The sequence below is a fragment of the Tursiops truncatus genome, chromosome 3 (genome assembly GCF_011762595.2).
Source record: "Tursiops truncatus isolate mTurTru1 chromosome 3, mTurTru1.mat.Y, whole genome shotgun sequence".
Lineage (NCBI taxonomy): Eukaryota > Metazoa > Chordata > Mammalia > Artiodactyla > Delphinidae > Tursiops > Tursiops truncatus.
The window spans coordinates 81,790,570-81,805,018 of NC_047036.1; positions in this window are offsets into that span (position 1 = coordinate 81,790,570).

The window sequence follows — 14,449 nt, forward strand, 5'->3', positions numbered from 1 at the left end:
TGAACCCACGTCCCCTGCATCGGCAGGTGGACTCTCAACCACTGCGCCACCAGGGAAGCCCGAAAGATAGTATTTTCTACACTCATACTACAATGTATTTGTTCCCTATTATGAATTTCCAAATATATATTTTACCTGTTTTTCTGTTAGATTCTCTCTTCATTTTTTTTTGTTTTGCCTAGTTTAAGAGTCTTTGTATATTAGGAATATTAGCTATTTTTTATCATATATGTTGCAGATAATTTTTGGAGTCTAGTACTGATTCATTGACTTCATGATGTATGGTGTCTGTACAGATACACAGACATTATTTGGGCACTGACATGGCATAGTACCTGTTATCTAAAACCCTCTGTCTAAAATCAGTTAGAAAATTGAACAGAATGTCAAATAAATGATTTTGGAAATTGGGCAACAACATGTAGCCATGATTTCTCAGAAGGAATAAGAATACAAAGCCTGAGAACACACAGGCTTTCTACCTGGAATAGAGGAGGTTGGCATAAGGATATTTTGGTATTTTTATCTATTGAAGAGACAAGGGTTAGTCTTTGGGGAGATTGAGGTGGCTGGAATTTGTAGGCCAGACAGCCAGAGAGGAAGAAGTTAATCATAGAAAGAAGTCCTGAAATTTGCATAGAGGGTCTTTTAAATGTTTGGCTCAATCCTAAACTGTGCAGGAGCAGGGTTAGATCGTGTGAGGCCAGGGAAAGAACAACCAAAAAGTACTACCTGGGAAGTTATGAGCTAACCAATTTTCATAGCTCATTCAGGGTTGGAAGATTTTCCAGATTTTGCCAGGCAAAGTGGAAGATTTCCTTGTTCAGAACATGGCCATTCTGTAGGAACCTTAGGTATAGAAGTAGACTAGCCTACATCCAGCAACAGTATTATTAAAAATTGAAGGTGAAAGTAGTTTCATGTGTACATTTTCTTATATTTTGCTCTAGTATCTTTATTCTTTTATTTTTAAATTGAATTATTATTCTCTCTAGATTTACATTGAGATATAGCATGAGTTAGTAACATAAGCGTTTTTTTTTCCTTTGCTTTTACTCTTAGAGAAATAGACAAATGCAGTCTCCCAGTTATTAAACAATATTTTTCTCACTGCATTGAAAGACAATCTACCTCAGTTTTATGTTGAGTTTTCACAAATAGTTGGATATCTATTTATGGACACTTTATTGTGTTTTGAAGATTTATTTTTATTTTTCTGTGACATTCAATCTTTTAACTTATATAGTGATTACAGCAAGTCCCCTACATACGAACCTTCAAGTTCCAAACTTTCAAAGATGTGAACCTGCCCCTGTATGCCAGCTGTTGTACTGTACTACTGTACTTTTCAGGGTACTGTACTGTAAGAGTAAAAATGTTTTCTTTATTATTATTTTTTAATGTATTATTTGTGTGAAAAGTATTATAAACCTATTACAGTACAGTACCTTATAGCTGATTGTGTTAGTTGGGTAACTTTGTGTTAGTTGGGTAACTAGGCTAACTTTGTTGGACTTACGAACAAATTGAACTTATGAACACGCTCTTGGAACAGAACTCATTTGCATGTAGGGGACTTACTGTATATAGTAACATTTAATATTCAGTACAGGATTACCCCACACATTAGTTTTTACTTTGTCTTCATTTAAAAAAATTTCATGGATATTCTTGAGAATGAGTTCAAAAGAATATGACTGTTTCAAAAGGAGAAAAAGAACAAAAAGTCACAACAGCAAAATTTCCTTTAGGATTCTAATTGCAACTGCATGTAAATCGTAGAATACTGTGAATAACTGAAACTTTTGTGATCTTCCTATTCAAGAATAAGAGTATTACTTTTCATTATTTCAATGCTCATTTTATTTATATATGTATATATATTTTATGTGTGTATATATATATCCTGTTGAATATACTTATAGACATAAACATTAAATATATATATTTCATATTAAATATGCTATATACTATAAAATTCTTATAGTCATATATTTGAACATATATAAAATAGGAAATATAACAGATATTTGGTGTTTTTCTATATGTGTGTGGCCTGATAAAGATATTTCCCTTAAAAATATTGCTAAATATTATATACTTTTGAAACATCTATAAATGATGCATCAGTTAACTCCTGATTATTGATTAACAAACTACTCCAAAATTCAACTGATTAAAAAAAATAACAAGCCTTTTGTTAACTCTTGAATCAGAAAGCCAATAATTTAGACTGGGTACAGCTGTTTTTTCTGGTATCAGTAGATCTTTCTCATACCTCTGTCATCAGCTGCTGGTTTGTTTTTACTCTCTGTTTCTGGGTGTTGACTAGCATGACCTGGGGTGCAGTTCCTCACCCTCTTAGAGATTAGCATGTGTTTTCATGAAGGAGGCTGGGTTCAAAGATAAGAAATGAAAGCACAAAAGACTACTAAATGCCTAGAATTTAAACTGGCTAATTAATGTCAGTTTCTCACTAGACTCAGTTGGTGAAAGTAAGTCACACAAACAGAGCAGATTCAAGGAGTGAGAAATAGTGGAGACTATGGCAGGTTTTGTTCTTGGGAAAAGCTACAAAGTCAAATTGCAAAGCATGTACACACAAGGAGACTGGTGATTGAGGTCATTGCAGCATTCAGTTCACCACAAAAGAATTATTTGGTAATTATATTTTTTAACTGGTTATTGTAAAAACAGACACATCTTACAAAATTCTGTAATTTTTGCAGATATTTTAGAATTGCATATTAGGCCATGGATATATCTGATTATATCATCTAGAAATGCATAAAATTTTATCTAGTCTTTTGTAATATTTTTCCTCTAAAAATTTATTTTTCTATCACATCAGCCAGAAGTTGTAAAACAATATTAAAAAAACATGGTGATAGTAGGTTTTGTTAACTTATTCCGTAGGAATTCCATGGATTAAATAAGAAATACATGTTATTTTGATTATACTTGCTTTCTACATGATTTCCAAGTAACAAAAAAATAATTCAACTATAAAAATAACAGATTGATATGTATATTAGAAAAATGACTATTTCAATATTCTGAAAATATTGTTTCTTTCAAACAGTACTTGAATAATGTACTTTATTTAGAGTTCCAACAAGAAACAGAAAACACTCTGAATGAGCATAATTCAAAGAGGGTTTATTACAGAACTTTAGAAACCACAAAGGGTAGTGTTGGAACTTTGGACGAGTAGTAGACAAACACTCACCACCCCTAGGTTTGTAGCTCAATAAGTTATCTCAAAATGTCCATAGAAATATCTGGGAGTCCTATGAATACTTCAGGAATCTTGCCACTCCCCAGTTAAAAGAGTTAGAATCTATTTCCCCGCTTCTTAAAGCTGGACAGGACTTTGTAACTGCTTCAATAAGAAATGGGGTGAAAGTGATGCTACAAGATGTCTGAGGGCAAACCTAGGCTAGGTTTTTAGGCTAAACCTAAAAAGCAGTAGAGTTTCTATCTAGTTTCTATCTCTGTCTTTCTCCCTCTCTCTGTCTCTATCTCACAATCAGAACACTCACATTAATTTAGTCACCGTAATGTGAGGAGGTCCAGGCTATTTGGAGGGTTCTATGAAGGTGTTCCACAGCACAGCTAGTTCCAGCTGATATTTAGCTTCAAACAGCAGACGTAAGAATGAGCAAGCCTTCAGATTAATTCCAGTCCCTGGTTATTTACTATTCCTGACTCTTAATTTTCATCAGAGGCCTCAGACATCATGAATCAGAGACAACCTGATCTTGCTTTGCCCTGTCTGGACAAAGCAAGTTGTTTTATACCACTGAGTTTGGGGATAGTTCAAAATGCAACTAAACAAGATCAGGGGACAGGGGAAGGACAGTTATTAGAACTAGAGAAAGGAGAGAGAACTGCAGCGGGTCATCCATACTGAAAGGATCTGTAATCTTCATTGCAAGGTAACAGACAGCTCAAGGCAAGAATGCTGGCAGAGAGTCAAAGGAATCAGCACCCTGACTTCACTCTTCACTATATGTTCTTCCAATTCCTGACAGAGCTCGGCATTGTTTGGACCCAGGAAGAAGAAAAAGGCCTGGGAGTCCTCTTGATCTAGTTTATACAGCTCAGCTTCCCAGACAGAAGGCAGGGTGGAGAAGTGTACAGAATGTGTACTGAGTCCCAAATAAATGATTCCAAGCATATGTACCACAGACAATATTCTAAATGATTTTTCCTGAAGCCAACAATCTAAAAGACAGGCATAGCTACAGTAATCAAGACAATATGGTACTGGCACAAAAACAGAAACATAGATCAATGGAACAAGATAGAAAGCCCAGAGATAAACCTACACACCCATGGTCAACTAATCTATGACAAAGAAGGCAAGGATATACAATGGAGAAAAGACAGTCTCTTCAATAAGTGGTGTTGGGAAAACTGGACAGCTACATGTAAAAGAATGAAATTAGAATACTGCCTAACACCATACACAAAAATAAACTCAAAATGGATTAAAGACATAAATGTAAGACCGGGCACTATAAAACACTTAGAGGAAAACATAGGAAGAACACTCTTTGACATAAATCACAGCAAGATCTTTTTTGATCCACCTCCTAGAGTAATGGAAATAAAAACAAAAATAAACAAATGGGACCTAATGAAACTTCAAAGCTTTTGCACAGCAAAGGAAACCATAAACAACACGAAAAGACAACCCTCAGAATGGGAGAAAATATTTGCAAACGAATTAATGGACAAAGGATTAATCTCCAAAATATATAAATAGCTCATGCAGCTCAATATTAAAGAAACAAACAACCCAATCCAAAAATGGGCAGAAGACCTAAATAGACATTTCTCCAAAGAAGATATACAGATGGCCAAGAAGCACATGAAAAGCTGCTCCACATCACTAATTATTAGAGAAATGCAAATCAAAACTACAGTGAGGTATCACCTCACACCAGTTAGAATGGGCATGATCAGAAAATCTACAAACAACAAATGCTGGAGAGGGTGTGGAGAAAAGGGAACCCTCTTGCACTGTTGGTGGGAATGTAAATTGATAAAGCCACTATGGAGAACAGTATGGAGGTTCCTTAAAAAGCTAAAAATAGAATTACCATATGATCCAGCAATCCCACTACTGGACATACACCCAGAGAAAACCATAATTCAAAAAGACACATGCACCCCAATGTTCATTGCAGCACTGTTTACAATAGCCAGGTCATGGAAGCAACCTAAATACCCATTGACAGACAAATGGATAAAGAAGTTGTGGTACATATATACAATGCAGTATTACGCAGCTATAAAAAGGAACGAAATTGAGTCATTTGTTGAGACGTGGATGGATCTAGAGACTGTCATACAGAGTGAAGTAAATCAGAAAGAGAAAAACAAATATCGTATATTAATGCATGTATGTGGAACCTAGAAGAATGGTACAGATGAACCAGTTTGCAGGGCAGAAGTTGAGACACAGATGTAGACAACAAACGTATGGACACCAAGGGGGGAAAGCTGCAGTGGGGTGGAGATGGTGGTGTGCTGAATTGGGCGATTGGGATTGACATGTATACACTGATGTGTATAAAATTGATGACTAATAAGAACCTGCTGTATAAAAAATAAATAAAATTTTAAAATTAAACACTAATATTAAACTTTCTTTGGGTTATTTGTATGGAAATGTTAATATAAATGTTTCAGGCATTACATGAAATTCCTAAAAATCTTATATGTTCTGGTATAATGTTATAAGTCATAATTTTAGTTATTACTTTAAAATGTATATCTCAGAAATAATTTCCTTGTCAATTGCATTATTATGAACTTTCATCAAATATTTAACCATGGTCATTTTTTTTTTTTTTTGTGGTACGCAGGCCTCTCACTGTTGTGGCCTCTCCCGTTGCGGAGCACAGGCTCCGGACGCGCAGGCTCAGTGGCCATGGCTCACGGGCCCAGCCACTCTGCAGCATGTGGGATCTTCCCGGACCGGGGCACGAACCCGTGTCCCCTGCATCGTCAGACGGACTCTCAACCACTGCGCCACCAGGGCAGCCCTAACCGTGGTCATTTTTAAGTCTTTTGTCATTTACAGACAGTTCTGGGTGTACTCTGATGCTTTTGCAAAAATGTTCCTATAAAAGGGTTTCATCTTCAAGGAATTCATGGAAAAGACTCTGACAAGTACAGGTTTCTGGTAACTGACTATACTGCTGAACTGAATGAATAAGCATTTTCAGAAATCTAATGGAAAACTGTTGAATTCATAAAAGCGCTAACAAAAGACCAAGATGAAAAAAAATTACATGGGACTGAGTGAACTGATGAGGATGATTATAATTTTTGTGACTTTCTGTTTGAATTAAGAAACAGGAAAAAAAAATAAAAGACAGGCCTAAAAGAGAAAAATACTATTTATTGTGAATGGAAAGCTTACTTCTATGCCACGTTGATATTTCTTTTGGCATTCTGAGATCAGGGAAAAGGGACACAAAATAAAGTATATTCTCTGAGTTCTTGGGAATAAGAATCTCCTTATTAGCAAAAGTAGTGAAACAAGTTAGGGCAGTCATGCCAAAAAAACTACTTCCTTTTCTACTTCAATCTGTTTTTACTAGGAATTAATGAAGAAATTTTAAAAAGATAATTATAATTTTTACTTGTCTATTAATATGGAGAGCAGCGTAAACTAGTAAATATGGCTAGAAATTAGAGACACTGATAGTAGTATGGCCAGCATCAGTGCCATTATATGAGCCACATAAAACTGTTATATTAGAAATATTTTTCCATACTGTTACAAGCTCTGCAGTAGTTCAGTAATGGTACCTAGGAAAATGAATGTATTCTATAGTTATCAGCCCATCTTTTGTGTCCTTTTATTCTCCACCAGAGTTTGTAATAATATGAAGAGATCACTCCTACACAGATGTTTGCAGTGTAACTAATTCAGCACTCTACATTGATTGGTTGAATGGCAAGGAAGAGTTGTATGTCATCTCTGTTCTGATTGGTCCAAAATAGAAGATTATAATCATTATTCATGTGCTTATTTTTGTTTTGTGTAAATTTAAAATGATACAGTTGGGATTCCCTTTGTATAATCTTTTATTTCCATTTCTCATTCTCTCTCTCTCTGTCTTTCAAACAGACACACACACACACAGAGAGAGAGAGAGAGAGAGAGAGAGAGAGAGAGAGAGAGAGAGAGAAATGGCTATGGCTATTAATTTCAAATCCCATTATAACACTATTTAGCTATTTCTTTAAGTAATGCATTTACAGTATAAGGGAGGACCTTCAAGATGGCAGAGGAGTAAGACATGGAGATCACCTTCCTCCCCACAAGTACATCAAAAATACATCTATATGTGGAACAACTTCTACAGAACACCTAGTGAAAGCTGGCAGAAGACCTCAGACTTCCCAAAAGCTGACAAGATGTTGGTGCTCCAGCCAGGTGTCAATCCTGAGCCTCTGAGGTGGGAGAGCCGAGTCAGGACATTGGTCCACCAGAGACCTCCTGGCCCCACATAATAGCAATCAGTTAGAGCTCTGCCAGAGATCTCTGTCTCAGTGCTAAGACCCAGCTCCACTCAACGACCAGCAAGCTCCAGTGCTGGACACGCCATGCCAAACAACTAGAAACATAGGAAAGCAAACCCACCCATTAGCAGAAATCCTGCCTAAAATCATAATAAGTTCACAGACACCCCAAACACACCACAGGATGTGGTACTGCCCAACAGAAAGACAAGATCCAGCCTCATCCACCAGAACGCAGGGACCAGTCCCCTCCACCAAGAAGCCTACACAACCCACTGAACCAACCCTACCCACTGGGGGCAAACACCAAAAACAACGGAACTATGAACCTGCAGCCTGTGAAAAGGAGACCCCAAACACAGTATGGTAAGAAAAATAAGACAGAGAAAAATGCAGCAGATGAAGGAGCAAGGTAAAAACCCACCAGACCAAACAAATGACGAGGAAATAGGCAGTCTACCTGAAAAAGAATTCAGAGTAATGATAGTAAAGATAATCCAAAATCTTGTAAATAGAATAGAGAAAATACAAGAAATGTTTAACAAGGACCTAGAAGAACTAAAGAGCAAACAAACAGTGATGAACAACGCAATAAATGAAATTAAAAATTCTCTAGAAGGAATCAATAGCAGAATGACTGAGGCAGAAGAATGGATAAGTGACCTGGAAGATAAAATAGTGGAAATAACTACTGCAGAGCAGAATAAAGAAAAAAGAATGAAAAGAATTGAGGACAGTCTCAGAGACCTCTGGGACAACATTAAATGCACTGATATTCGAATTATAGGGTTCCCAGAAGAAGAAGAGAAAATGAAAGGGACTGAGAAAATATTTGAAGAGAATATAGTTGAAAACTTCCCTAATATGGGAAAGGAAATAAGTCCAGGAAGCACAGAGAGTCCCATACAGGATAAATCCAAGGAGAAACACACCGAGACACATATTAATCAAACTATCAAAAATTAAATAAAAAGAAAAAATGTTAGAGGCAGCAAGGGGAAAGCAACATACAAAGGAATCCCCATAAGGTTAACAGCTGATCTTTCAGTAGAAACTCTGCAAGCCACAAGGGAGTGGTAGGACATATTTAAAATGATGAAAGGGAAAAACCTACAACCAAGATTACTCAACCCAGCAAGGATCTCATTCAGATTTGATGGAGAAATTAAAACCTTTACAGACAAGTAAAAGCTGAGAGAGTTCAGCACCACCAAACCAGCTTTACAACAAATGCTAAAGGAACTTCTCTAGGCAAGAAACACAAGAGAAGGAAAAGACCTATAATAACAAACTCAAAACAATTAAGAAAATGGTAATAGGACCATGCATATCGATAATTACCTTAAATGTAAATGGATTAAATGCTCCCACCAAAAGACATAGACTGGCTGAACGGATACAAAAAGAAGACCCATATATATGCTGTCTACAAGAGACCCGCTTGGGACCTAAGGCCACATGCAGACTGAAAGTGAGGGGATGAAAAAAGACATTCCATGCGAATGGAAATCAGAAGAAAGCTGGAGTAGCAATTCTCATATCAGACAAAATAGACTTTAAAATAAACACTATTACAAGAGACAAAGAAGGACAGTACGTAAAGATCAAGGGATCAATCCAAGAAGAAGATATAACAATTGTAAATATTTATGCACCCAACATAGGAGCACCTCGATACATAAGGCAAACGCTAACAGCCATAAAAGGGGAAATCGACAGTAAAACAATCATAGTATGGGACTTTAACACCCCACTTTCACTAATGAACAGATCATCCAAAATGAAAATAAATAAGGCAGTACAAGCTTTAAATGATGCATTAGACCAGATGGACTTAATTGATATTTGTAGGACATTCCGTCCAAAAAAAGCAGAATACACTTTCTTCTCAAGTGCTCATGGAACGCTCACCAGGATAAATCATATCTTGGATCACAAATGAAGCCTTGGTAAATTTAAGAAAATTGAAATCATATCAGGTATCCTTTCTGACCACAATGCTTTGAGATTAGATATCAGTTACAGGAAAAAAAACTGTAAAAAATACAAACACGTGGAGGCTAAACAATACACTACTAAATAACCAAGAGATCACTAAAGAACTCAAGGAGGAAATAAAAAAATACCTAGAAACAAATGGCAATGAAAACATGATGACCCAAAACCTATGGGATGCAGCAAAAGCAGTTCTAAAAAGGGAAGTTTATAGCAATACAGTACTAATGCAAGAACAAGAAAAACCTCAAATAAACAACGTAACCTCACACCTAAAGCAATTAGAGAAAGAAGAACAGAAAAAACCCAAAGCTAGCAGAAGGAAAGTAGCCATAAAGATCAGATCAGAAATAAATGAAAAAGAAATGTAGGAAACAGTAGCAAAGATCAATAAAACTAAAAGCTGGTTCTTTGAGAAGATAAACAAAATTGATAAACCATTAGCCTGACTCATCCAGAAAAAAAGGAAAACACTCAGATCAACAGAATGAGAAATGAAAAACGAGAAGATACAACAGACTCTGCAGAAATAGAAAGGATCATGAGAGATTACTACAAGCAACTATATGCCAATAAAATGGACAACCTGGAAGTAAAGGACACATTCTTACAAAAGCACAACCTTCCAACACTGAACCCGGAAGAAATAGAAAGTATAAACAGAGCAGTCACAGGCACTGAAATTGAAACTGTGAATAAAAGTCTTCCAACAAACAGAAGCCCAGGACCAGATGGCTTCACAGGCGAATTCTATCAAACATTTAGGGAAGAGATAACACCTATCCTTCTCAAACTCTTCCAAAATATAGCAGAGAGAGGAACACTCTCAAACTCATTCTAAAGGCCACCATCACCCTGATATCAAAACCAGACAAAGATGTCACAAAGAAAAACTACAGGCCAATATCTCTGATGAACATAGATGCAAAAATCCTCAACAAAATACTAGCAAACAGAATCCAACAGCACATTAAAAGGATCATACACCATGGTCAAGTTGGGTTTATCCCAGGATTGCAAGGATTCTTCAATATATGCAAATCAGTGTGATACACCATATTAACACATTGGAGGATAAAACCCATATGATCATCTCAATCGATGCAGAAAAAGCTTTTGACAAAATCCAACACCCATTTATGATAAAAACTCTCCGGAAAGTGGGCATAGAGGGGACCTACCTCAACATAATAAAAACCATATATGACAAACCCACAGCCAATATCGTTCTCAATGATGAAATACTGAAATCATTTCCTCTATGATTAGGAACAAGACAAGGGTGCCCACTCTCACCACTATTATTCAACATAGTTTTGGAAGTTTTAGCCACGACAATCAGAGAAGAAAAAGAAATAAAAGTAATCCAAATTGGAAAAGAAGAAGTAAAACTGTCATTGTCACTGTTTGCAGATGACATGATACTATACATGGAAAATCCTAAAGATGCGACCAGAAAACTACTAGAGCTAATCAATGAATTTGTTAAAGTCTCAGGATACAAAATTAATGTACAGAAAGCTCTGGCATTCCTATATGCTAACAACAAAAAATTAGAGAAATTAAGGAAACACTCCCATTTATCATTGCAACCAAAAGAATAAAATACCTAGGAATAAACCTACATAAGGAGGCAAAAGACCTTTATGCAGAAAACTATTAGACACTGATGAAAGAAATCAAAGACGATAAAAAGAGATAGGGAGATATACCATGTTCTTGGATTGGAAGAATCAATATTGTGAAAATGACGATACTACCCAAAGCAATATACAGATTCAATGCAATCTGTATCAAATTGTCAATGGCATTTCTCACAGAGCTAGAGAAAAACATTTTACAATTTGTATGGAAACACAGAAGACCCTGAATAGGCAAAGCAATCTTGAGAAAGAAAAGTGGAGCTGGAGGAATCAGGCTCCCTGACTTCAGACAATACTATGATGCTACGGTAATCAAGACAGTATGGTACTGGCACAAAAACAGAAATATAGACCAATGGAACAGGATAGAAAGCCCAGAGATAAACCTATGCACATATGGTCACCTTATCTTTCACAAACGAGGCAAGAATATACAATGGAGAAAAGACAGCCTCTTCAATAAGTGGTGCTGGGAAAATTGGACAGCTATACATAAAAGAATGAAATTAGAATACTTCCTAACACCGTACACAAAAATAAACTCAAAATGGATTAAAGACCTAAATGTAACCCCAGACACTATAAAACTCTTAGAGGAAAACAGGCAGAACACTGTGTGACATAAATCAAAGCAAGATCTTTTTTGATCAACCTCTTAGAGTTATGGAAATAAAATCGAAAATAAACAAATTGGACCTAATGAAACTTCAGAGCTTTTGCACAGCAAAGGAAACCATAAACAAGATGAAAAGGCAACCCTCAGAATGGGAGAAAATATTTGCAAATGAAGCAACTGACAAAGGATTAATCTCCAAAATATATAAGCAGTTCATGCAGCTCAATATCAGAGAAAACAAGGAACCCAATCCAAAAATGGGTGGAAGACCTAAATGGACATTTCTCCAAAGAAGATATACAGAGTGCCAACAAACACATGAAAAGATGCTCAACATCACTAATCATTAGAGAAATGCAAATCAAAACCACAGTGTGGTATGATCTCACACTGATCAGAATGGCCATTATCTACAAACAATAAATGCTGGGTAGGATGTGGAGAAAAGGGAACCCTCTTGCACTGTTTGTGGAATTTAAATTGCCACTATCGATAACAGTATGGAGGTTCCTTAAAAAACTGAAAATAGAGCTACCATATGACCCTGCAATCCCACTACCTGACATATACCCTGAGAAAACTGTAATTCAAAAAGAGACATATACCACAATGTTCATTGCAGCACTACTTACAATAGCCCATACATGGAAGCAATCTAAATGTCCATTGACAGATTAATGGATAAAGAAGGTGTGGCACTTATATACAATGGAATATTACTCAGCCATAAAAAGAAACGAAATTGAGTTATTTGTAATGAGTTGTATGGACCTATATTCTGTCATACAGAGTGAAGTAAGTCAGAAAAAGAAAGACAAATACCACATGCTAATGTACATATATGGAATCTAAAAAAAAAAATTTAAAAAAAGCCCCAAAAAACGGTACTGATGAACCTAGTGGCAGGGCAGGAATAAAGATGCAGATGTAGAGAATGGACTTGAGGACACGAGGTGGGGTGGGAGGGGAAGCTGGGACAAAGTGAGAGAGTAGCATTGACATATACACTACCAAACGTAAAATGGATGGCTAGTGGGAAGCTGCTGCATATCACAGGGAGATCAGCTCGGTGCTTTGTGAGAACTTAGAGGGGTGGGATAGGGAGTGTGGGAGAGAGATGCAAGAGGGAGGGGATATGGGGATATATGTATACTTATAGCTGATTCACTTTGTTGTACAGCAGAAAGTAATGCAACATTGTAAAGCAATTATACTCCAGTAAAGATATTAAAAAAATAAAAAATAGTAAAAAAAAAAAAAGCTGAGCATTTCACTTAATGTAACTTATACTTTAACTAAAAATAAATTAATACAAAGAAGAAAAAGTAACCTCAATATATAGTAATTCAAAACAAATGAAAGATAGAAAATAATCATATGTAAACCTCACCTAGCAAAAAGCAAAACATTATTTGCCAAAGACTTTCATTTCAACATTTTTAAAATGTCTGTGCCCATTTTTTTCATAACTCAGGCTAAGTCATTGGGAAAATTATACTTACTGGAGGCAGTAAAGTCATTATTTTGTGGCGATAATTTATTGTGCTTTAATTTTTATTATGAAATGAAAATCATTTATAAATTTCTATACTTTATTTCCTTTAGTAACAGTACTTTATTAAAGTCATAATTTTATATACAAAATTTATGCATAAGCTAAATCTGACTTTGGATCAGACCAGTGTGATCAGGCTATAAGTAACAGTGTGGTTCAGATGTCCTGGCACTTTCACTGCAGACCTCACCACTGTCTGTAATTGCTCAATGGATCAGTGCACAGCACATTTTGATGGTCCACCTCAGTTTATGTTGTTGCCATCAGTATATTATGATTTGTCACGTACTGTTTTTAAAATGATTTGAAATCCCCAAAGGGAAGCTTCTTTGCTGCCACCTACTACCCTTGGCAGATGCAGCAACTAGCCTACTCAGAAATTTCAAAGCTGAAAATATAAAACAATACAGAAGTTGACATACTTTCCTCTGTTCTCTGATTGAGTTAATAAATTCCCTGCTTTCTAATGTAATATATTCAATATCTTTTTAAAAATTGAAGTATAGTTGATTTACAGTATTAGTTTCAGTGTACAACATAGTGATTCAATATTTTTGTAGGTTATACTCCATTTAAAGGTATTATAAAATATGGGCTATATTCCATGTGCTGTGCAGTATATCCTTGTAGCTTATTTATTTTATACGTAGTAGTTTGTACCTCTCCGTCCCCTACCACTATCTTGCCCCTCCCTCCACCCCTCTGTCCACTAGTAACCACTAGTTTGTTCTTTATATCTGTGGATCCATTTCTGTTTTGTTATACTCATTTGTTTGTTTCATGTTTTAGATTCCAGTCAATGTTTTTTTTTTAATTACAAATAAAAAGAAGGCTTAGTTTATTTCTTTGAAGTTCTGATTTTGTCTTTAGCTAATCACTAATGATATGAGCTGTTTTTCAGAAGAGGATAGGCTGCAGTCAGGATGGCTAGATATTTTGTTATAGAAGGAACAATAATGTCACAAGTCTCCCCTGGTGTGTAGCTGAGCTTTTAATGGCTAAACTAAAAACACTGAACCTCTGTAGCAGAATCTGAAATAGGGACTCTAGATTAAACTTTTTATCTCAGGTGACTTTTACAGTTTCATCTCTGAG